General features: G+C 41.9%; 1 long non-coding RNA gene across 1 annotated transcript; it reads left to right on the forward strand.

The window, feature by feature from the left end:
- Positions 1-15,473: 15,473 nt before the first annotated feature.
- LOC138795130 (uncharacterized) lies at positions 15,474-21,216 on the forward strand. The gene is made up of 3 exons (XR_011363579.1): positions 15,474-15,531; positions 17,205-17,327; positions 21,129-21,216. It is a non-coding gene; the product is annotated as an uncharacterized lncRNA (long non-coding RNA).
- The last annotated feature ends 2,165 nt before the right edge of the window (positions 21,217-23,381 follow it).

A 23,381-nucleotide genomic window follows, 5' to 3' on the forward strand; every position in this document is an offset into this window, starting at 1 on the left:
GGGCGTTTCGGTGTTCGGAGTTGAGAAAGGCCAATGCCGAAACGTCCTGCTGTGTTTATGATGGTTTTGTATTTTCTACAATAAAACTATGAAGTATTTATGGTGAGTGCCGAGACTGACTCTTCACAGTGTGTGAACATAGGCTTATTGTGTTGCTGGAGAGAAAGGCGCCCTCTGCATGCCACCTCTATGTCCTATTCTGGTATATGAGTACAAGATGAATTTTTTTAAATTTTGCTTCATGGTTGGGACTGTGTTCTTAGAGTTGTACCTATCCATCTTCTTCTTCCAAACACAGCAAATGAAGTTGATACCAAAAAGTTCCCTTTGGGTCTCATGGCCACATGACCTTCTAATATGCCTCCTTTGAATCAACCAGATGGTCATTGGCAAACTTCCAATGGGCCTGGACGTTTGCTGGTGTGAGCAGGGGGACCTTGTGCATGACGGTATAGTGTGTTACTAATGGTAATCTTTGAGACTGTGGTCCCAGCTGTCTTCACGTCATTGACCAGGCCCTCCTACATAGTTCTGGGCTGATTTCTGACCTTTTTAAAAACCACCCTTACCCCATGAGGCGAGACTCTTGCATTGAGCCCCAGACTGAAGAAGATGTGTTTCTTTCATTTTCTAATAGTTGCACCAACAATTGTTGCCTTCTCACCAAGCTGCTTGCCTATTGTCCTGTAGCCCATCCCAGCCTTGTGCAGGTCTACTGGTGTCCTAAGACAGCTCTTTGGTCTTGGCCATGGTGGAGAGCTTGGAGTGTGAGTTATTGAGCGGTAATGAGTCCAATCAGGTGCAAGTAACACAGGTAATGAGTAGAAGGAGCTTCTTAAAAACTCATAGGTCTGCGGGAGCCAGAATTCTTGCTTATTTATGCAATAAAATGCAAATTAATTATTTAAAATTCATATAATGTGATTTTCTGAATTTTTTTTTCTCTACATCCTGACCCTCACAGTTGAAGTCTACCGACAATAAAAATACACACCTCTCCAGACCATACAGACCACCAAATACTTATTTTCCCCACTGTATATTGTTCCCATTGGTGAATATTGCCAATGCGTATTATGTCATTTCAGCTTAGAACTCACAATGAATGCCAGGCCATGTCTCTTCTAGCTTTCATCTTGGAGCAGACATGTCAATGGGCCATTTCTGGATGTATATATCGTAGGCATATTGTCCCCAGGGAACAGGAAGGAAATGAATATTCATTCAATAGGGGAAAATGTACATGGTAAATCATAACTCTGTCTGTACAAATAAACAACCGGCACACTGGTGGAACGGAGAAGAGGAGGCGGGGGGGGGGGGGGGGGGGGTCTGCAAGACCACTGGAGAACCGTCGTCCAACATATCGGAAGTGCCAAGTACAAATAATATTTACTCATTGTTGAGCGCTCGAAGCCATTAGTGTTCCTGCTGCATAGAATTTACATTGGGCCATCGTACTCTATATATTACTACAGTGACAAGATGTAATAATCTACTTCAAGTGGCGTGCGCTTGAAGAAACACTTTCGAGCGATATTGAGAGCTTTTGGCTTCTAAAACACCTGTTACCATAGAAACGGGAATCGAGAGGCTCGCGCTAGGAACCGTGTTAAAAAAAAAGAAAAACAGAGAGATTGAAGGAAATCTGTAATACTTTTAAGGATAATTAAAACGGCAATAATACCGATAAGGCAGCCATTGTCTGCTAACTGCTTCACTCTAATTATAGACAATAGAAGCGTTCAAGAGCTATGGGATGATCTATATTCACCAAATCACCATGTACATGACACAGTAAGAGACTTTAGGAAGCGAAAATGATTTAATTTGTATTTTCCAACCTCCCCGGATTCTATAGGTGGGAACGCCGCATGTGGAGTATCCGAGCATAGCCTAATGTCACCAATTATTCCTATTGTCTGGCGAATACAAAAGGGGGCAATAAGGGAAATATTGTAAAAGAAAAAAAAAGGGGTTATCCAGGATTATGAAAGATACAGCCACCACCACATTGGAAATAATTTAAAGGAGAAGTCCAGTGATTTATAAAAATGCGGCAGTCAGCAAGGGCGGGGGGGGGGGGGGGGGCGGCCTCAGGACCCCCGCTAAAAGGCCTGTCCCGGCTGATGGACAGCCCTCTTGGTCAATCAGTGACTGGAGCCTGTCCTGTGAGCCTTTTTCTCTGTCTCCCCATCCTCCCTTTTAAGATGGCTGATGTAAACAAGTCCCTGGCAGGCTGTATCTGCAACACTGTAGCATATGGAGGAAAATTAACTCACTGTGATTAATCCTCTCAGCATTGCAAAGAAGCTACAAAGTTGCAGAAAAAGCCTGCCTGGAACTTGTTTACATCAGAAGGGAGGGGGGGGGGGGGGGAGACAGAGAGAAAATCTCACACACAGATTTTTGTGTTTTCAGCAGAAAGCAGAAGCTCAGAACTGGGGGAAGAAGACTGAATAGATAAAAACAAGTATGGAAAGAATTGTTAGTCTTACCAGGGGCAGCAACATATCAAAAGTTCTGTTTGACTGGAATATCCCTTTAATACATGACTGCTGTAGACTGTCTATGATCCCAATTCTTAGAATACATGTATGACCTGTCTTTATATCCTCTTTCGGTGTTTTTTATGCCTGGGTTTCCCAGTTCTTGTCATCTAGTGTTTTTCTCCCCCTGGGGGGTCTAGTGTTCCAGTATCAGGATTGAGGCAACAAAGTAGTCAAAAGAGGCAGAAGGTGAGGGCAAGCAATACAGATCAAACATAGAAGGAGGCAGGTAGGTGCAGTCTGAGAAGCAGGAACGGGCCAGGATACACAAACAGCAGATACAGGACCAACTTGGGAATACAAGGAACCAACAACACTCATGCAACATGGAATGGGTGGGGCATCCTTTAATAGTAAAGAGCAAGCCAAGATAGGTCAAGGACGAATAGGGAAAGACACAGTGGATCTTTAAATCCAAGAGACCACACCGTTGACACACAGCCATACACACTGAGCACAAGCCTGAAGAAGCAAGAAAGCCTGCAGGCCATGGACTACATAGGGACCATGGAAGGAGAGGGGCAGGACCAGTCCATGGTCAACAGTCCCACAGAAAAGAAAATGCCTATGGCAAGAACTTCTTAGCTCATTCAGATATGAACTGATCAAAGTTGACGCTGTTGGAACTTGCAGAAGCCAGTTCTAATGTGAATCCACAGCAAGCATTCAATTCCTCTACAGCGCCTCCGCAGGAGGAGGAATGAAGTGCACAGCTCCTATGGGCAATGTAGGAAATTTACTGAGCTTAGGATCAGGAAATCTTCTATGTGAACAGTGAGGAAGTATGTATGTGTGCATCATGCTTTGTAGATCCTATCGGATACTGCTCCCTCCTACACGGCACAGTCCTTACTCGTACATTGTGCTGCAGAATACGACTGAGGAATGTATGGCCGACGTAATATCTTTTTGTCTCCTCCGGCAGACGCTCCTTTATGGAGATTGTTCAGATGCAGTCAGTAAATACATTGTGTAATTTGTACATCAAACGAAACCATAACATTATTGTCCTGAATCAAAGCCGCCTCGCCGAGGAAACCGTAAACAATATTGACATTTTGATTCATTTCCAATTGTCTGAAATCTTAGAGGAAACGGTTCACTTCATTTGCATTCCAATAGTATTTCAAAGGCCGTAAGAAGACACTTTTTGCCGTAATAAAATATACAGATAAACATGTGGTTTCATCCAGGAAATTGTTGATTTTTTTTCTTATGGATAACAAGAATTCTCTCAGTTGTGAATATTCAAATTCTAATTTATTGAAAAGAAATTAAAAGTCTAAAGACCAACGCATGATAAAAATGTCATTGACGCTCCATCACCTCCCCCTGTATCCATAAAGCTGTAATGAATAGAAAAAAAATAGATTATGTTCCTTCTTCTATCCTTCTATAGGGTGGTCTACCCCCGTGGTGTTATGGAGGAGGTGCGACCGGTCACTTGCCAGATGGTGAAGTGTGACGCCAGCTCTATGGTGGTAGGCCGAAATATAGCCTTGCCCAGTGATGGTATGTTGTGACGCCAGTGCTGTTTGGGCACACAGGTATGGTGGCACACCTGCTTTTAATTTAAATGGCCGGTTATACCCTTTACCCTGTGGTCAGTAACCTGCTAAGCTGTTGGCTGGGTCCCTTTGGCTGTTGTCACAGTGGTCCGAAGTAGAGTGATGACCCACCCGGACTATTGGCATGGCCACCCACAGAAAGGGGAGATGAGTCAGAGGAGCAGAGAGGAGGATGTTGTGAGAGTCCCAACCCAATTAGTTCTGTGCTCTGCCAGGATGTTGGAGGATGAAGTAGAAATAGAAGAATACTTGAGAGAGAATAATCGAATGTCGGAATGAACCACCTATTGCTCTACCAGTGTCGGGGGACCTGTCCTAGAGGGTGACACAAGCCCTAGACCTTGTTACCTGGGATGAGTGGAATGCTGAGGGTTCCCTGCTGACACCTGCACTGCAAGAAAGAGTTCATAGGCTTCTTGCAACTTTGATCTATCCAGATCAGTTCCTAGCCTTCTGCTTTGTTGATACTGTCCTGCACTGTGACACTCAGAGTCCGCTCAATTCATCATTTTTTTTCGCGTGGTGCGCACGGGATTTATGTAAAGGCAGTGCTTCATCCTAACATCCTTGATTTGAAGGGGGAATCAGAAGACCGCCATACACAGGGGTATTCTACTTTACCTTAACATAACTTTTTGATATGTTGATGCTCATGGTGAAACTAATAAACCCTTCTATACTTGTTTTTATCTATTAAGTCTCCTTCCTCCAGTTCAGAGCTGCTGCTTTCTGCTGAAGACACAATAATCTGTGTGTGAGCTTTTCTCTCTGTCTCCCCCTCCTCCCCCCTCCCTTCTGAGATTTGTAATGCTGGAGGGTTATTCCTAGATCAAGTTGCTTATGAATTCACTGTGATTACCCCTCCCAGCATTACAAAGAAGCTACAATGTTGCAGATACAGCCTGCAAGGGACTTGTTTGCATCAGCTGTCTCAGAAGGGAGGGGGGGAGGATGGGGAGACAGAGAGAAAAGCTCACACACAGAGTTTTGTGTTTTCAGCCAAAAGTAGCAGCTCAGAACTGGGGGAAGGAGACTGAATAGATAATAACAAGTATGGAAGGAATAGTTAGTCTCACCATGGACAGCAACATATCAAAAGTTATGTTTGAATGGAATACCCCTTTAAAGGTGAACTCCGTCTGGGATCCATATTTTTAGAATGCTCAGGGAGAGGATGGGGGAAAAAATTACATCTACTTTCATCCCCGGCTCTGGTGCTGCCACCTACATTTCCTGGTCTTGAGACGGGACTTGGGAGGTGATATGAGAGGCTCGCTCAGCTATTCAATAGCAAAGACCGGGCACCAATAAATAAATGGCTGAGCCTATCCACCCATGTCCCATCTCAAGACCAAGAAGTGGCGGCACACCGGGGACCAGAGTGAGGATGTCAGTGCATGTTATTGTTTTCACCCACCCCCTCCTCAGGCACAGGAAACAAGAGGCGGCATCCATATTTGACCAATCCAAGTCATTGACTAATAGGTCAACACAGAGAAAGAACTAAGAGTAGGATTATAAAGGTCTTTCATTTATCTATTTTCTTTATCTTTTCTTTTCTTTTTTTTTTTAACAAACTTCTGACATGTAATAGTAACATGTAAGCAGATTATGATTGGTGGCCTCTGGCTGTATCCATGTTTTTCCGGACTACTAGGGCTGCAGCCACCGGTATTCAAACCTTGAACCATCAGATTCGAACATGTTCATCTCTAGAAGACAAAACTAAAAATATTCCCATAGACATGGCTGCCATTCTCAAGGACCATGGGGCTAAAGCAACTTGTATTTTCATCTAGAGGAGGGGGTGATCAGACATAAAAGAAACTCCTGAATCTTCTAATAATAGCCGATAGCCCAGTCTATTGATCTTGCATTACATTCTACAGAACAGAAATCCAGATTTCCTTTAAAAAAAAAAAAGTAAACAAGTCGGACTATCTTGATGTAAGATGTTCTAGATGTTCTGCGATGGATGTAAATCAGTAACGTGAGATAAAGTGATGTAATTACTAGGAATCGAATGTTTTAATTATAGTATGGGAAGAACAGAAGGTTTGAGTTTGGGGCTGATTTCTCCTCCAGCGGGATGAAGCCTTGTTCTCCAATGAGTCTGCAAAGAGGAAACTGTCAAATGTAACTATTACAGAATGTTAATCTAAAACATGGGACTACTGAAAGCCCCAGAATGACCCTTTAACAATGCTCAGTTTATTCTGGGTGGCTATGAAATTGCCTTGACTCTTGCTCATTTCCCAATAATTACTGATAATTGTTCCATTCAAAACCAAGAAAGGAACAACGGGCTCTTTCAAAGGACTGGGAGCAAACTCGGTCCCAACAGCAATCCTTTCCGCCGTGAGGTGAGAGGAAGTGTGCAAGAAATTACATTGGCAACATGGCCGAAATCTAATTGGTTTTGATACTGATGGATAGGTGGGGGAGGGGGGGGGCTGGCATGTCATGTCGCTATCCGTGGCACAATTAGACATGGCATTCGTGGCACTAACACTATCACAGCTCTGATTTACCTCTTGGACAAGAATAACGTGGAACGTTTGATGGACGGTTTTTAGAATTGGCACTATTACACCGACATCAAGCAGGTAAGAGCGGGGGAAGAGGGAGCTGAAGGAAGGGCTCAATGGACAACGTTTAGATCGGCCAGGGAGTCCATAGGAGAAAGAGGAGTGACTGACCATCGTTCTAAACTTTTCAACATGTTGAAAGACAAGGATCAGCCGACATCGTGCATGTAAGCTGATCATTGCCTATTAACAAGAGCTATTACACCAAGCGATTATCGGCCATAAAGGTCGATAATTGGCCAAATTGGCCGATAATCACTTGGTCTAATGAGCCTAGAGTCTCACTGCTCTTACAGTAAAGAATCCCTTCTTTCCTCAATACCTCTTTGTTATAGATACAGCCCGGAGTATTACAGGATCATGGATGAATTCTCTGTATTGATCATTGACACCCATAGCTATTAAGTCGGCCCTATCTCTAACTTTGATAAATCAATTCCGTAAATTTGTTGTTAATTTTTTTTACTTATTTCTATAAAACGTGACATAACTAATATGTCATTACAAGTTGGGACTAGTTATAGGGGCCATCAGTCTCTGATATCTGTAGCCGCTCCTATTCCCGCTATGGTGATGATGGAATACATTTATATCTCATGCCACTAGCATTGCTATATGAAGTCACTCACCTGATATACTTAAACTAGAAGTGCGGGCAGACCTCTTTCTTTCACAAGTGTCGGGGGGGAGGAGTGGCCTTGGTCACTGACTGGTTGAGCGGCCCTGACACATCCCGACCCTGGTCCCCACTCCCCACTCAGGAAGTGGCCAGAGACCTGGGGACCAGATCGACAGTAGGGGGCCACCATTGCTGGAGCCGAGATGGTGAGAGCATGTTATTTCTTTTATCCTCCCCCTCCCTAACACTTGTGAAAAAAAGAGGTCTGCCCGGACTTCTCCTTTAACAAATGTGGACCAAGGCAGTGCTATTGGGACCTTTTTCTTAAAGGTTCCTATATACCTCCAATAACTGTCAGACTAACAACAAAAAATTCACTGTTCTCTTTATACACATGAACGGGATCCTCAAGCCCGACCCTTATCTCCACCGACGTCATCTGTTGTTGTAGAGATGGGAGGCCCTCATACACCCTATACTACCGGCCGAACCTATCCCAAGCAACTTTGGTATGGACACTTTGACAGAGGCAAGGAGAGTCCAGGCAAGTCTTAGTAATCTGGGCAAACTGAGACAAAACTATTTTGTTTTTAAAGTGATACTGTCACTTCCCCCCCCCCCCTTACTCTCACTTCATTTCATCGTCTTACAGTGTCAACTAGGCGGGACTTCAAGGCAGTTGGGCTCCATCTCCTGGCTGGGAGGAGGGCCCAACAACCGTGAAGCCCCACCCAGTTGACACTTTCCACCAATGAAATGATGCAATTTTAGAGGAGAAAGAAGACACAGACAAGTCTCTTATAGAGAGAGATTTATTAAACATGGTGTAAAGTGAAACTGGCTCAGTTGCCCCTAGTAACCAATCAGATTCCACCTTTCATTTTCCAAAGTGTCTGTGAGGAATGAAAGGTGGAATCTGATTGGTTGCTAGGGGCAACGTAGCCAGTTTCACTTTACACCATGTTTAATAAATCTCCCCCTATATAATGTGCAGCATCTAATCTTGTGGATGGTTTGGAGAATTGCACATACAGTAAGGGGGGGGGGGTGACAATATCACCTTAAGGGTACGTACTGGATCCGCAGCGGATTTCTCGCTGCGTATTCGTAGGGAGATCTGCTGCGGATCCCTGCCCAGTAAACTTTATGGACAGACAAACTCGCAGCAGGATGCACACCCCACTGCGAGTTTGTCTGCAGCCGCCCCGTTAAATCCCCGGCCGCTGGAGCCTGTACTTCACCTGGTCCCCGCTCCTGCTTGCTTCGGGGCTCCTGGTGCCTTCACGTCCCACTCAGCTAATCAGTGCACTGTGGCGGGGAAGCACACTGATTGGCCGAGCGGGACCTGCCGAGAACCCCCGAAGCAAGACGGAGCGTGGACGCGGTGATGTATACGCTTCGGGGTTAACGGGGCGGGACATGTAAAACAGCTGCATTATTCAGGTTGGTCATGTATTCCTGGGCTCGGACCTATAATATCTCCTGAGTGTTATTAACCCTCATTATAAAGCACCATCATGTATTACCACACTAAAGCCACAATTCATTAGCATTGGTCCTTGTGCCAGTTGAGCTTACAATCTAATTTCCCAGTAACTCGTAGAAGGGCTAGATTATAATACAAAATGATCACCATGTAAGTGGTGGGATGTGCCAACCTGTGCAGAAATATCTGGTGTTTTGTGGCCCATGGGCCAAGTTACCAGTCCCTGCTTGTATACAGTGTAGTCCCCTTAGTGGAACAGGTTTTTGTTACCCAACAGCAAAGAGGATTGGGCCCCCTTTCTTTAAGGCGGTACTCTGAAAAATTTTTATATTATTTTCAACTGGTGTTGGATAGTTTTACAGATTTGTAAATTGTTTCTATTTCATTACCTATCAGCTGCTGTATGTCCTGCAGGAAAAGGTGTATTCTCTCCAGTCTGACACAGTGCTCTCTGCTGCCACCTCTGTCCATGTCAGGAACTGTCCAGAGCAGTAGCAAATCCCCATAGAAAACCTCTCCTGACATGGACAGAGGTGGCAGCAGAGAGCACTGTGTCAGACAGGAGAGAATAAACCATTTCCTGCAGGGCATACAGCAGCTGATAAAGCTCACGTTTTTCAAATAAAAGTACAAATCTGTATAACTTTCTAACACTGTTTTTATTCTTTAGAGTACCCCTTTAAGGGCCCTACAGCCACAGTGTTAGCTGTCTCTGGGGTGCATATATCTATCCTAAGATAATTAGAAAGGGAATACTATAGGGCGGACTAGATGGATCGGAGGGGGGGGGGCAATCTTCTAAATAATAATAATACTTATTTGTATGGCTCCAACAGATTGGGAGTACACCCTTCGCTGTATGACAGTCTGCTATGTAGAAGATATACCTCAGGTGTGAACGCCATCCAAACAGAATGCTCCACAACCTGACAGAAGAAAACTGTTCTGAGAATATATATATTTCCTAGAATATAAGAATACAAGAGTTTGGATTTGTCTATCTGCATGAGTGCGGTATTGTATGGACTATATTGTAGATGCACGGCCATACATGCCGTCCTATTGCTGAGCCTTTTGTGTAGAGAGAATGGTCTGTTTCATAATGCGGCCATCTGTTCTACATTCCAATAGAAAGTACAAGAATCATTGTTCCATGGACCCGGCAGAAAGTATGTGAATAATTTGTTGATGATTATGTATTGATTACTGCAGAGTACGGCCGAGTGTTGGGACCTAACATGACCCCCTTGTGTCCTTCCTCGGGATTTCTGAGCACAAGTCTTGCCCTTTGTCGGGAAGTCATCACATACCGAAAACATTTAAGAGCTCTGAAATCCGAGCCTCCCAGGAATTAATCCTCAAAGGTTTTCCTTGAAAATTTTTTGTATATTGCTTCTATACTTAACTCGGGCTCCAGCTAAATCTGGAAAAAACTAGAATGTCTTGAAAACATCAGATTTGGGAGGATTCATCTCAAATATATGAATTTCCATTTATGATGGACTGTGATGTTTCTATGGCAGGAGGGTTGGGAATATGATAATAGCAATAAGCTGGATTTACATATGTCCATGATCCAGCATACTGTAGGTGCCATCCGGCATACATAAAAACAATGCTGCATGCCAAACCGTGGCAACTATATCAGATGGTCCAGAAGTCCTTTACCATGTCCCATTTCAGCCTATGGGACAAATGTAGAACAATCAATGCATATGACTTGTGCTTCCAGTGTTTACATCCGGGGCAGCCCTGAATTGGCCGACATACATGTGCAGGCCCTTAGTGATAGTCTTCGTAGTAGTACTAGTTGGATTAAGTTTAACAGGATACTCCGCAGACTGAAAATTTTTTAATACATTGCTTTAATAAAGTTAAATTTCTTTTATCAGGGGCGTAGCTAGGATTCATGGGGGTCCCATAGTAAGAAACTGTATGGGGGCCCCATGAATCCTGTACACACACACACACACACCCCATACTGACATGACTGGGTGCAGTCTCGCGGCCCTCCGTTCTCCCAGATCACTGGCACACAAGAGATGGCATTGGAGCATCGGGGAGCTGGGAGAACGTAACACCAAGGGACTGCGGCGAGTCATATGAGTATGTGCACCGAAGGGAGGGGGCAGGCGCCCTCTTGTGGCTGGGAGGAAGTAGTCGTGGGATCATACCAGCGGAGGTGCTGCTGGAAGCCGCGCTGAGACACTGTGTCTTTCCAATGGAGAAACAGATCTCTGAGAGAGACAAGCCAAAGGATAACACTGCTGGCTGCCGGTTAAAGCGCTCAATGCAGGGAAATGCTAGGTGCATTGCTCCATGGGAAACATGAATATGCAAAAGAAGAATAAAGTAAAATAAGGCTCCATGGGCTTTTCTTTTGCATATTCATCTTTCCAATGGAGGTGAATGATCGTGCCAGCTGCCTCGTTGCTTTTTTTTTTTTTAAAAAAACTTCTGATATCTAATAAGGACATGAAACAGATTTCGATTGGTGACTGTACCCATGCTTTCCCGGACTCCCTTGATCTACATCCAACTTCTTCAGCCGCAGAACGATTGGACTGATCTCTAGTGGAGGTCTCTATACCCGGACCCCCACCAGTCAAAACTACGTACCTATGACGAGTCAAGATTTTTTAGAAAATGTCAGGCATCCTTTCCGTTCCATCAGTTTCTCCTCCTTTCCGATACATGAAATATGGGACAATCCAAAAATACACAAAGCTGTAATTAATTTATTTTCCTTTCCAAAAAAAGAAAACAGGCGGGGGGGGGGGGGGGGGGCTGGGCTCGGAAATCAATGTTTTATAGTCTGTCAAAGAGCCGTTGGGAGATGATCTGAGACCCTTATAAAGACCCATTTCCTTCTCCCCAATTCTATGAGTGAAACATCCCATTATACACTTACTTAAACCATATTTAAAGGGTCACTTTTTTCAGTTTACGTATATATAACATTATAACATAAAAAAAAACACACAAAGAAATGCCAAAAACTGAGCGGCGCAAACAATGAGTCAAGGCCAGGATTTCCTGCAGTATCACTCGGCGCGGTGCGACTTTCCCTGCTAAAAGTTCTTTCTCCTTCTTTCCTCTGCTTTGAACTTGAATTGAAATAATGAGGCCTTATTCCTGATGTCCCAATAATTCTTCAGGATAGATTTTCTCGGCCGGGGGGATATTTTTAGCTCTTTCGGGCCATCTGTTCTGCATCTCTCTCTCTAAAATTTCGGCTCCTTGTTTATCTTTGAATGCACTCGATTTTGCTGGTAAAAAACAAATCCTGTGTACCTGATGTGTGATGGTCAATCAGGGTGCCCTGCTTGGTGGTTGTGGGTGGTGGGCTAGGTGGGGGGGGGGGAGTAAATTGCTTAAATACTTTCAGCTTTGGGGGGTTACTCATTATTTGTGAAAGCGGAGCGGCTTTGTGAAATGATTGTCTGCATTTGGGGAATGTCATTTACTTAAAGCAGTTCTGTCATCTGTTTTCTGGTGATTGACAGTGGCTCGAGAGGTCTTAATTATGGCTAAAAAGGTTTTTTTTCCCATGCTCATGTTACCTATATCAGTAGGTCTCTATAAGGGTATTCATGAGAGGGCGATATGGCTGAGCATTGCTCTATCGAACAGAAAGTCCTATTGATTGTGTGTTTGTGTTGGCTGGTTGGTAGGTATCATGACCTACAATGAATGTAATGTTCTTTAAACACTGTGATGATTGTAGGCTTAAAACAATATATCCCTACAATTTTTTTTTAAACCATCCTATCTTAATAGAGAACGATTTGCTAGAGGCAAATACTTGGGCATTGGTAAACCACAGTCTACGGGTTCACCTTTAACACAGCCCGATAGACAGAATTAATCTTCATGTATAGTTGAGTAACTGTATTTTACTGATCCTGAGTACTCCAGAGCTTCGTTCACAATTCATTGTATAGAATAAACATCTGGTTGACAGACATACGTGTAATGGAGGTGGGCATCTAGTAACCCTCACTTACCCTCTTAAATAATATATATGCACACATTTATTGATGCTTTCCTTGCGTGTCATTTTACATTATGTTGTATGCATAGAGTAAGAGCTGCGGTATCAGTGGTATCGCCATCTCCTATGTTTGGTAAATAGGTATTGTCCTTTCAATAAACTTTGAATAGCTCAATAGTACAAGTGAATATAAGATATGTTGTAATATATCTTAACGGATAAAAATGCTTTCTTTTTCTGTTTTGAAGCAGCTTTCCTCTTCCTTTTTCTGCTAAACTTCTGTATCAGCTTAACAACGACTTAACTTGTTTACTGCTTACGACACGTAGTTAGCTTGGGGATCAGATTATAACTTTGTGTAGGGGGCAGGGAGATGGGGGGGGGGGTACCTGGGAACATGCACATGCTGACATCTGCTCAAAAATGCCCATAAAAGATTAAACGAATGTACATCGCTTGGGATTTTTACCCTAATAGATTGGTACCGATGTGGGGATGGCGGTGTTGTGTGTTTTTTTTAACCGCCTCCTGGTTCCCGTGCACGGTGACAGTCTATTCCCGAGCATTGGCCCGGCACAGAGCACTGGCGAGTAGAAAGACCTGCTAGAAGTCAGGATCTATAACCAAGTGCCATTGGGATAGGGGAGTGTGAGAGAGGAGGAAATGCCTGAGAGATGGTGTTAGAGGTTGAGGTCCAAAACAGTGGCTATGGTAAAGCCCATAGATGGTGCAATATAGAGTTGGGACCCATAGATCCAAAGAGTGACAGAGATGGAGACACAATGGAGTCCTCCAAGATGTCAAGAGAAGGAACCAGGTGAGCTTGTAAGTCTTAAAGGAGAAGTCTGGTGAAAATTTTTATTCAAGTATTGCATTGCCCCCCAAAAGTTATACAAAGCACTAATATACACTTATTACAGGAAATGCACATAAAGTGATTTTTTTCCCTGCACTTACTACTGCATCAAGGCTTCACTTCCCGGATAACATGGTGATGTCACTTCCTGGATAACATGGTGATGTCACTTCCTGGATATAACGGTGATGTCACGACCCGACTCCCAGAGCTGTGCGGGCTGTGGCTGCTGGAGAGGATGATGACAGGGGGACACTGAGGGACACAGGGCACTGGAGGGACACTGAGCATCCCCCTGCCCTCCTCCAGGAGCCACAGCCCTCACAGCTCTGGGAGTCGGGTCGTGACAGCACCATTTTATCCAGGAAGTGACATCACCATGTTATCCAGGAAGTGACATCACCATGTTATATAGGAAGTGACATCGCCATGCTATCCAGGAAGTGACATCACCATGTTATCCAGGAAGTGAAGCCTTGATGCAGTAGTAAGTGCAGGGAAAAAAATACTTTATGTGCATTTCCCGTAATAAGTGTATATTGGGGATTTGTGTAACTTTTGGGGGGCAATACAATACTTTAGTAGAAAGTTTTGCTGGACTTCTCCTTTAAAGACAGGAAGCTGAATTACCGGGGGCTGAGAACCATAGCTGCCCGAGTCAAAGTGTGTATTTAGGACTGGTTCCCCAAAAGCCATTAAAAGTGTCTGTAACCATTAAGCTTTTAAGAAATATATGTATATATTTAAAAAATATTCCTTGTTTGTACCCGATATTGTCTGTTACAGTCCAATGGGTCGGCTCCCTGACATCATAACAGAGTTCTTATAACCATCATGGTCATTCACCCACTTTGCGATAGACAGATACATCCATACATCCACATGCAACCTTATCTTTTCCTAATCCAGACTGATACTCCTGCGCAGTCACCTTGATAAAGATCCCAGGCGGATTGAAACATCGGATGACGTTGTCTGTGACCTTCCATTGTGCCAGAAAAAAAAATCATGAATCAAGCATGACCTAATTGCCTACACGTCTTTACATATGCGTGCAGTAGATAACCTTTAGAGAATGATTGGCGACATAGACCTTTTCCACATAGCATGACACAGTTAGCAGAGCGCGGGCTTCATTATTTTAACATTTAACGTCTACACGTGGCAAAAAGCTAACTACAAGGGCTTCTGTACAGACCCTGAACAAGCAGGGGGCACCGAGAGCCATTAGCTTGGAAAAAAATTCCATAAGGACAACCCCTGTTCATAGGTCCTGTGTCTTCAATATCAGTTTTGATCATTTGCTGAGCAAATAATTGCTAGATCGTTCGGGCAGCCCATAGCAGATAGCGGCGGTCTGCTACTGAGACTCCTATTCCACAGAGCGACGGCAGCATATCGCTGCTATATTAGTCGCTTGTCTTTCAACATGTTGAACATCATTCATGTCGGCTGATCAATGCCAATATCGGCCGAATACGGACGATAATCGTTTCATGCAATAGGGCCATTTTAGGACTCACTCTCCAGGTCCTATCACTCTCCCCCCATGGAATGGATCTGTATTTTTATTCCCTCAAAATGTATTGTTTTCGTAACCTATTTGTGGATCAGAAAAGTGAAGGATCCTGGGTTGTGATCCTTGTCAATCATTTTCCGACTTGGGGATTGTGCGGAAACATTTCGTTCATAAAACTAAGGTGCATTAGATGTAGAACCCCACTTTAATCTGAATTATTTTATGGCAGAAAATAGAGGTGCAAGAGAAATGATGCCTCCAGCTCTTAACTCTAACCCATTGATGTTCCTCTCAGGAGAACCTCCAGTGGGAAAGCCTTCGCAGAAGACGCGTCCCGATAGCGATGTCTGAGGTATTGAACATGACAAATATTTCTCTTTGAAGTTGTTACGTCTCATAGTTTTCCCAGTCATTGTTTGATTTAATAGGAAATTGGCTATTCAATCCCGGTACATGAAAATCAATCCCGGAGCTGACATGTTCAATGCTGGATGATTGTTCTCCGGCCTGGCGACATGAAATCTAACAATGTGTACAACTCATTTGTCTGAAACTAATTTGCTAAGGGTAAAATGAGTAAAATTCGATTATTTATTGTTCACTTGCCTTGTTAATTGTAATTACTCAATGATATGGCACAGAATCTGTACTACGCTAGAGTCCGGCAGGGCTATATCATAGGCACACCAGGCCTTGCCATATGGGTCTTGGTAAATTATTTAAATGCTGAGGCTAGATTCACTACATCGGAGGCTCTGTTGGGGGGAGAATCCGTTTAAGAGGAGTAAAGACGAGCTGGAAGATTGGTTGCACAATGGACACCAATGAATACCAAAAGATCCTATAGACTTTCAAGGGTCCATTAGATTTCTAACTGGATTCTAAGTGGACAAAAATTGCTTCATAAGGCATTTATTTTTGCTTCAATATTTGGGAAGAATCTCCAATGGAGGTCCGAAACAGAGCCTCAGACGCAAATGTGAACCTATGCTTTAGTTAAGGCTTTAGATAGCAGGCCAATGCTGACCTGACTATACAGTCCTTTCAGATTATTGGGTAGAATTGAGTCTGAATTGAATTTTTTGCCTTTTGCCAGTATTCTTCCATCAGATTTTACTAGTCATCAGTAGTAAATCAGTCATGAGACAAATGCTTGCCTAATCCTTGGTATAGTAAATAAAGATGAGCGAACCTGGAGCATGCTGGAGTCCATCCGAAACCGATCGTTCGGCATTTGATTAGCGGTGGCTGCTGAAGTTGGATAAAGCCCTAAGGCTATGTGGAAATCATGGATATAGTCATTGGCTGTATCCATGTTTTACAGACAACCTTAGAGCTTTATCCACCTTCAGCAGCCCCCGCTAATCAAATACCGAATGATCGGTTTCGGATGGACTCCAGCATGCTCCAGGTTCGCTCATCTCTAATAGTAAACCATATTCCCGGGGAAAAAAAATCACTGCATAAAAATAACCATGTATTCTTTAGATTATACAGTATATTGACTTTATACATTTTTTAATTTTTATTTATTATGCTTTCATCATGCATATAATACGGGGTTAAAGGGAATGTCCGTCAGACTTTTTTTCCTCTTTCCTTTCTGGCCAGAAAGTGCCAGAGATTTGTAATTTACTTCTATTATACAATCTCAAGTCTTCCAGTACTTATAAGCTTTTGTATGTCCTGCAGGAAGTGGTGTATTCTTTCCAGTCTGACACAGTGCTCTCTGCTGCCACCTCTGTCCATGTCAGGAACTGTCCAGAGCAGGAGAGGATTTGCTGCTGCTCTGGACAGTTCCTGACATGGACAGAGGTGGCAGCAGAGAGCACTGTGTCAGACAGGAGAGAATACACCACTTCCTGCAGGGCATACAGCAGCTGATACGTACTGGAAGACTGGAGATTAATAGAAGTAAATAATAATTTTTTTATAACTTTCTGACACCAGTTGATTTTAAAGAAACAATTGGCGAATAATCCCTTTAATATAGGGTTATATTTTATTATTTTTGTATTCTTCCAGGACTGACATGATTAATGCCTATGAAATCATACCCCGCAATGTAATCTCTGGTTTTGCTATGAAGCACTTGTTGACTGGAGAGGATTGTCTCGGACTTGGATGAGGAATGCTTTGTTTAACATGGTCAGTGTTTATTTTGCTTCTTTTAAGGGTTTATTTTCTAGCTAGGCCACACGGCTTGGGCCTGGGAGAACTGACCAGCTGTTTGGAGTGAAGTGTCACTTGTTATCTACACTTCCTGCTTTGAACATTGAACACGTTGACAAAGTGAAGAAAGTAGTTCTGGCCGGGGTGAAATGGCCCTTTATCAAAGTCCCAGAAGACCAGAAGCTTTCAAAGAGCTGAAAAGGGCAACATGAAAACGTGCAAACACTCAGCCAGCGGAATACTCCACCAAGTACAAGCATATCATCCTCCATGTATACTAAGGAAGTATATATTTACCATGAATGTGTCAGATATTCATATATATCATTATTATATGTATAGGGGATACAGGATGACATAGCTGAGCACAGGATAGTACAGTGTGTGAGATATATATATATATATATGTGTGTGTGTGTAATGGATAGTTAGGAGATAGATAGATAGATAAATAGATAGATAGATAGATAGATAGATAGATAGATAGATAGGAGATAGATAGATAGATAGATAGATAGATAGAAGATAGATAGATAGATAGATAGATAGATAGATAGATAGGAGATAGATAGATAGATAGATAGATAGGAGATAGATAGAAGATAGATAGATAGATAGATAGATAGATAGATAGATAGGAGATAGATAGATAGATAGATAGATAGATAGATAGATAGATAGATAGATAGGAGATAGATAGATAGATAGATAGATAGATAGATAGGAAATAGATAGATAGATAGATAGATAGATAGATAGATAGATAGGAAATAGATAGATAGATAGATAGATAGATAGATAGATAGATAGATAGATAGGAAATAGATAGATAGATAGATAGATAGATAATAGATAGATAGATAGATAGATAGATAGATAGATAGGAGATAGATAGATAGATAGATAGATAGATAGATAGATAGGAGATAGATAGATAGATAGATAGATAGATAGATAGATAGATAGATAGGAGATAGATAGATAGATAGATAGATAGATAGATAGATAGATAGATAGGAGATAGATAGATAGATAGATAGATAGATAGATAGATAGATAGGAGATAGATAGATAGATAGATAGATAGATAGATAGATAGATAGATAGATAGGAGATAGATAGATAGATAGATAGATAGATAGATAGATAGGAGATAGATAGATAGATAGATAGATAGATAGATAGATAGATAGATAGGAGATAGATAGATAGATAGATAGATAGATAGATAGATAGATAGGAGATAGATAGATAGATAGATAGATAGATAGATAGATAGATAGATAGATGATACATAGGAGATAGATAGGAGATAGATAGATAGATAGATAGATAGATAGATAGATAGATAGATAGGAGATAGATAGATAGATAGATAGATAGATAGATAGATAGATAGAAGATAGATAGATAGGAGATAGATAGATAGATAGATAGATAGGAGATAGATAGATAGATAGATAGATAGATAGATAGATAGGAGATAGATAGATAGATAGATAGATAGATAGATAGATAGGAGATAGATAGATAGATAGATAGATAGATAGATAGATAGATAGGAGATAGATAGATAGATAGATAGATAGATAGATAGATAGATAGATAGATGATACATAGGAGATAGATAGATAGATAGATAGATAGATAGATAGATAGATAGATAGGAGATAGATAGATAGATAGATAGATAGATAAATCCAAGAATTTTGCGGCACATCTGTATAGTGAAAAAAGTTGTGGTATTTATTGGTACATCAAAAAGCAAGTGCAATGTTTCAGTCTCATCTCGAGACCTTTCTCAAGCAAATACAAACAGTGACTCATATCCTTTATAGTGTGTGGCAAATCATGATTAACAGGTGATTAGAAGTGATAAGGAGTGATACAAATCTGGTGCAGAAAATAGTGATAAATAAGGTTCTATATACTGAACAAATTATTCTGAGATGTGATTACATATAATACACTCAGTGTGTTATACATTCATATGTGTAAAAGTATGGTATTTAAAAACAGACGGCGGAGTTGGCTTCCACATTGCTCCATCAGTAAAAGCAAAAAAAACAGGCATAAATAGCAAATACACAGTAGGTGCCCAGTCTTGAATATCTGTATCATAGACTGTCCTGGAAAAGTCACTGTGAGATAATCCTCAGGGAAAGTCCGTTGTCACAACGTCAGATTGTAAGAAAAACTGCATTGGTCCGTAGACGTCTGAATAGTGTTCAGTCAGAGGGGTAAATCTCGGAACTCCTTCCTTTGGATAGCAGGTTATCCGGCTTGAGAGCCATGCGCCCCCAAACTACAAAGGCACATAGCACTCATTACAACGCGTATCTCAACTAAGACCACAGTGTGCCTCAGGAGATACCCGGTGAGGTCGCCCAAACCTATATGCTAAAAATTGATCACCCCTCCACCCACGTAATATAGAACTGCAGAACGGCTGAATCCCTTGCTCAATGTGAACATGTTCCTACTGACTTCAGCAGTGATTTGCGGTAATCCTCCTCCGCCGTGTTCCATAATGTCTGTAATAAAAGAGAAAGAGAAAGGATATAAGTAAAAAGGTATAACAGAGCTTCTAAGGCAGGTATCATGAGGTAGCTGGACACACTCCCACTATACAGCAAGCCATCATTTGTACATTTTTGTTGTTATTTTAAATTCAACATTAAGGCCATTGGGCTGGAGTGTATTTAGTTTATGAATCCTGAGTAATTCCCTCTTTTTTAGCATAGTGATTCTGTCACCTCCTCTCTTAGGAGAAGGAATATGATCAATAATCATGAATTGTAAATCTTTCTCGCAGTGCCCCTTCTCAGTAAAATGTTTAGGAACAGGCAAGTCTTTCTTCTGGCTACGGATGGAATATCTGTGCTGGTTTAACTGTGTTCGCATGTCCCAGGTTGTCTCACCCACGTATAACAGCTACATGGGCACCACAGCACGTACACAACCCAGCTGGAGGTGCAGGTAAGATAAACCCCTAGGAGAATCCCGTTTATGTCAACCTATAGTGACTTATCTCCTAAAATAGCTGATGTGATCAGACGACACTGGTGTCTCATTAAAAATAGTTTTCACATGATTCCTGATTTTCAGACTCCACCGTTAATGTCATATCGGAGAAACAAGAACCTCAGGGACAAACTGGTAAGGAGTGATGTTTCAAAACAGGACAGCAGGAAGGGACATTCATTCTTAATGGTTAAAAATAAAGGTTGTTTCCCATGTAGACAATGTGTGAGCTGCACATACATGCAGAAAGGCACTCAGTTCATACATCCCGGTACGGGGAGGACTTATAATATCAAATGTTATCTTACCTGCACTTCTAGCTGGGTTGTGTACGTGTTGTGGTGCCCATGTAGCTGTTATACGTGGGGGAGACTACCTGGGACATGCGAACACGGTTAAACCAGCACAGATATTCCATCCGTAGCCAGAAGAAAGACTTGCCTGTTCCTAAACATTTTACTGAGATGGGGCACTGCGAGAAAGATTTACAATTCATGATTATTGATCATATTCCTTCTCCTAAGAGGGGAGGGGACAGAATCACTATGCTAAAAAAGAGGCAATTACTCTGGATTCATAAACTAAATACACTCCAGCCCAATGGCCTTAATGTTGAATTTAAAATAACAACAAAAATGTACAAATGATGGCTTGCTGTATAGTGGGAGTGTGTCCAGCTACCTCATGATACCTGCCTTAGAAGCTCTGTTATACCTTTTTACTTATATCCTTTCTCTTTCTCTTTTATTACAGATATTATGGAACACGGCGGAGGAGGCTTACCGCAAATCACTGCTGAAGTCAGTAGGAACATGTTCACATTGAGCAAGGGATTCAGCCGTTCTGCAGTTCTATATTATGTGGGTGGAGGGGTGATCAATTTTTAGCATATAGGTTTGGGTGACCTCACCGGGTATCTCCTGAGGCACACTGTGGTCTTAGTTGAGATACGCGTTGTAATGAGTGCTATGTGCCTTTGTAGTTCGGGGGCGCATGGCTCTCAAGCCCGATAACCTGCTATTTAAAGGAAGGAGTTCCGAGATTTACCCCTCTGACCTGACTGAACACTATTCAGACGTCTACGGACCAATGCAGTTTTTCTTACAATCTGACGTTCTGACAACGGACTTTCCCTGAGGATTATTTCACAGTGACTTTTCCAGGACAGTCTATGATACAGATATTCAAGACTGGGCACCTACTGTGTATTTGCTATTTATGCCTATTTTTTTTTTGCTTTTACTGATGGAGCAGTGACAAGTGGAAGCCAACTCCGCCGTCTGTTTTTAAATACCATACTTTTACACATATGAATGTATAACACACTGAGTGTATTATATGTAATCACATCTCAGAATAATTTGTTCAGTATATAGAACCTTATTTATCACTATTTTCTGCACCAGATTTGTATCACTCCTTATCACTTCTAATCACCTGTTAATCATGATTTGTTACACACTATAAAAGGATATGAGTCACTGTTTGTATTTGCTTGAGAAAGGTCTCGAGATGAGACTGAAACGTTACACTTGCTTTTTGATGTACCAATAAATACCACAACTTTTTTCACTATACGGAGGTGCCGCAAAATTCTTGGATTTATTTAGTTGGAGATTTAATCCAATCTCCGTTGCTAGGCACTCCAGCACTGGAACTGGGAGTGCGCTCTATTGTGGACATTAGATAGATAGATAGGAGATAGATAGATAGATAGATAGATAGATAGATAGATAGATAGATAGATAGATAGGAGATGGATAGATAGATAGATAGATAGATAGATAGATAGATAGATAGATAGATAGATAGATAGGAGATAGATAATAGATGGATAGATAGAAGAGAAACATAGATAGATAGATAGATAGATAGATAGATAGATAGATAGATAGATAGATAGATAGAAGATAGATAGATAGATAGATAGGAGATAGATAGATAGAATATAGAAAGATAGATAGGAGATAGATAGATAAAAATTATATTATAAAATTATATGATATTCCATTAGATAGATAGATAGATGGATAGATGGAATCAACTAACTAGTGATAGAAATGCTGAACAGATTGGTGTATTACTTACATCATTCTGTTCAGCCGTTCTCCTAATATGCAGGAGAATAGGATTCATGCCACACCCCTCCCCCCGCCCTCCAGCTGCTGATTGACAGGTGACTGCCTATAAACCGAATAGATACCTGCCAATCAGCAGCTGGTGGGCGGAGCTTTATGCTTCTCATGAATATCCAGGACTACTGGGCTCATGCACATAATGGAGAGGACTGCTTATTGTCCATGTTATTCAGGAGGGGAGCTCTGGATCAGCTGCACAGAACACTGCAAGTGAAAAAGAAAGGTTGTGTGAATAAATTCTAAATGCCTAAATCCTCGTAGCCCCAGGTTGTTAACTTTCACAACCATTGTGAAAAAAAAATAAAATTAACGGAAAAAAAAAAAAATCAAAAATATTTTAACCTAATATTTCAACTTTAAAAACACAGAAAAAGTGCAAAAAATTTTGTCCTCTTTTTCTTCTTCCAATATCCCTCAGGCTCTGCCATCCCCGGCAGGTTTCCTGTGTTTGTACATTTGAAACCACTAGTGCTAATCCTGGAGTATGTTGGTAATAGGGCGGCCAGCACTTTACAGACGTTACTTCTTTCTCACAGTCACCTGAATGGGTCATAATTCAGAAGTAGAGACAGGATCTTTCCAGCTTCTGGAAGTAGTCTCTCTTAATGTCAGCGGCAGCAGAGCTATGACCTCCATGGTACATAAACATATCCCTGAGCAACAGCTGCTTCCCTGCCTCAGCGCTGCAGCTATATCATGGGCTGGTCATTGAAAACACAAAGGGTGGGCGCCTTATCTATGGGGTATGCAAAAGTATCAGCGCCCTGTCCCTGCGCTCAGCTTTATTTCATCCATTCATCTTCTTCACACATACCAAAGATGGCCTAATAGATTGCAAGCTTGTGGGGAGAGATCGGTGAATGACCAT

This window comes from Dendropsophus ebraccatus, chromosome 6, assembly GCF_027789765.1.
Source record: "Dendropsophus ebraccatus isolate aDenEbr1 chromosome 6, aDenEbr1.pat, whole genome shotgun sequence".
Lineage (NCBI taxonomy): Eukaryota > Metazoa > Chordata > Amphibia > Anura > Hylidae > Dendropsophus > Dendropsophus ebraccatus.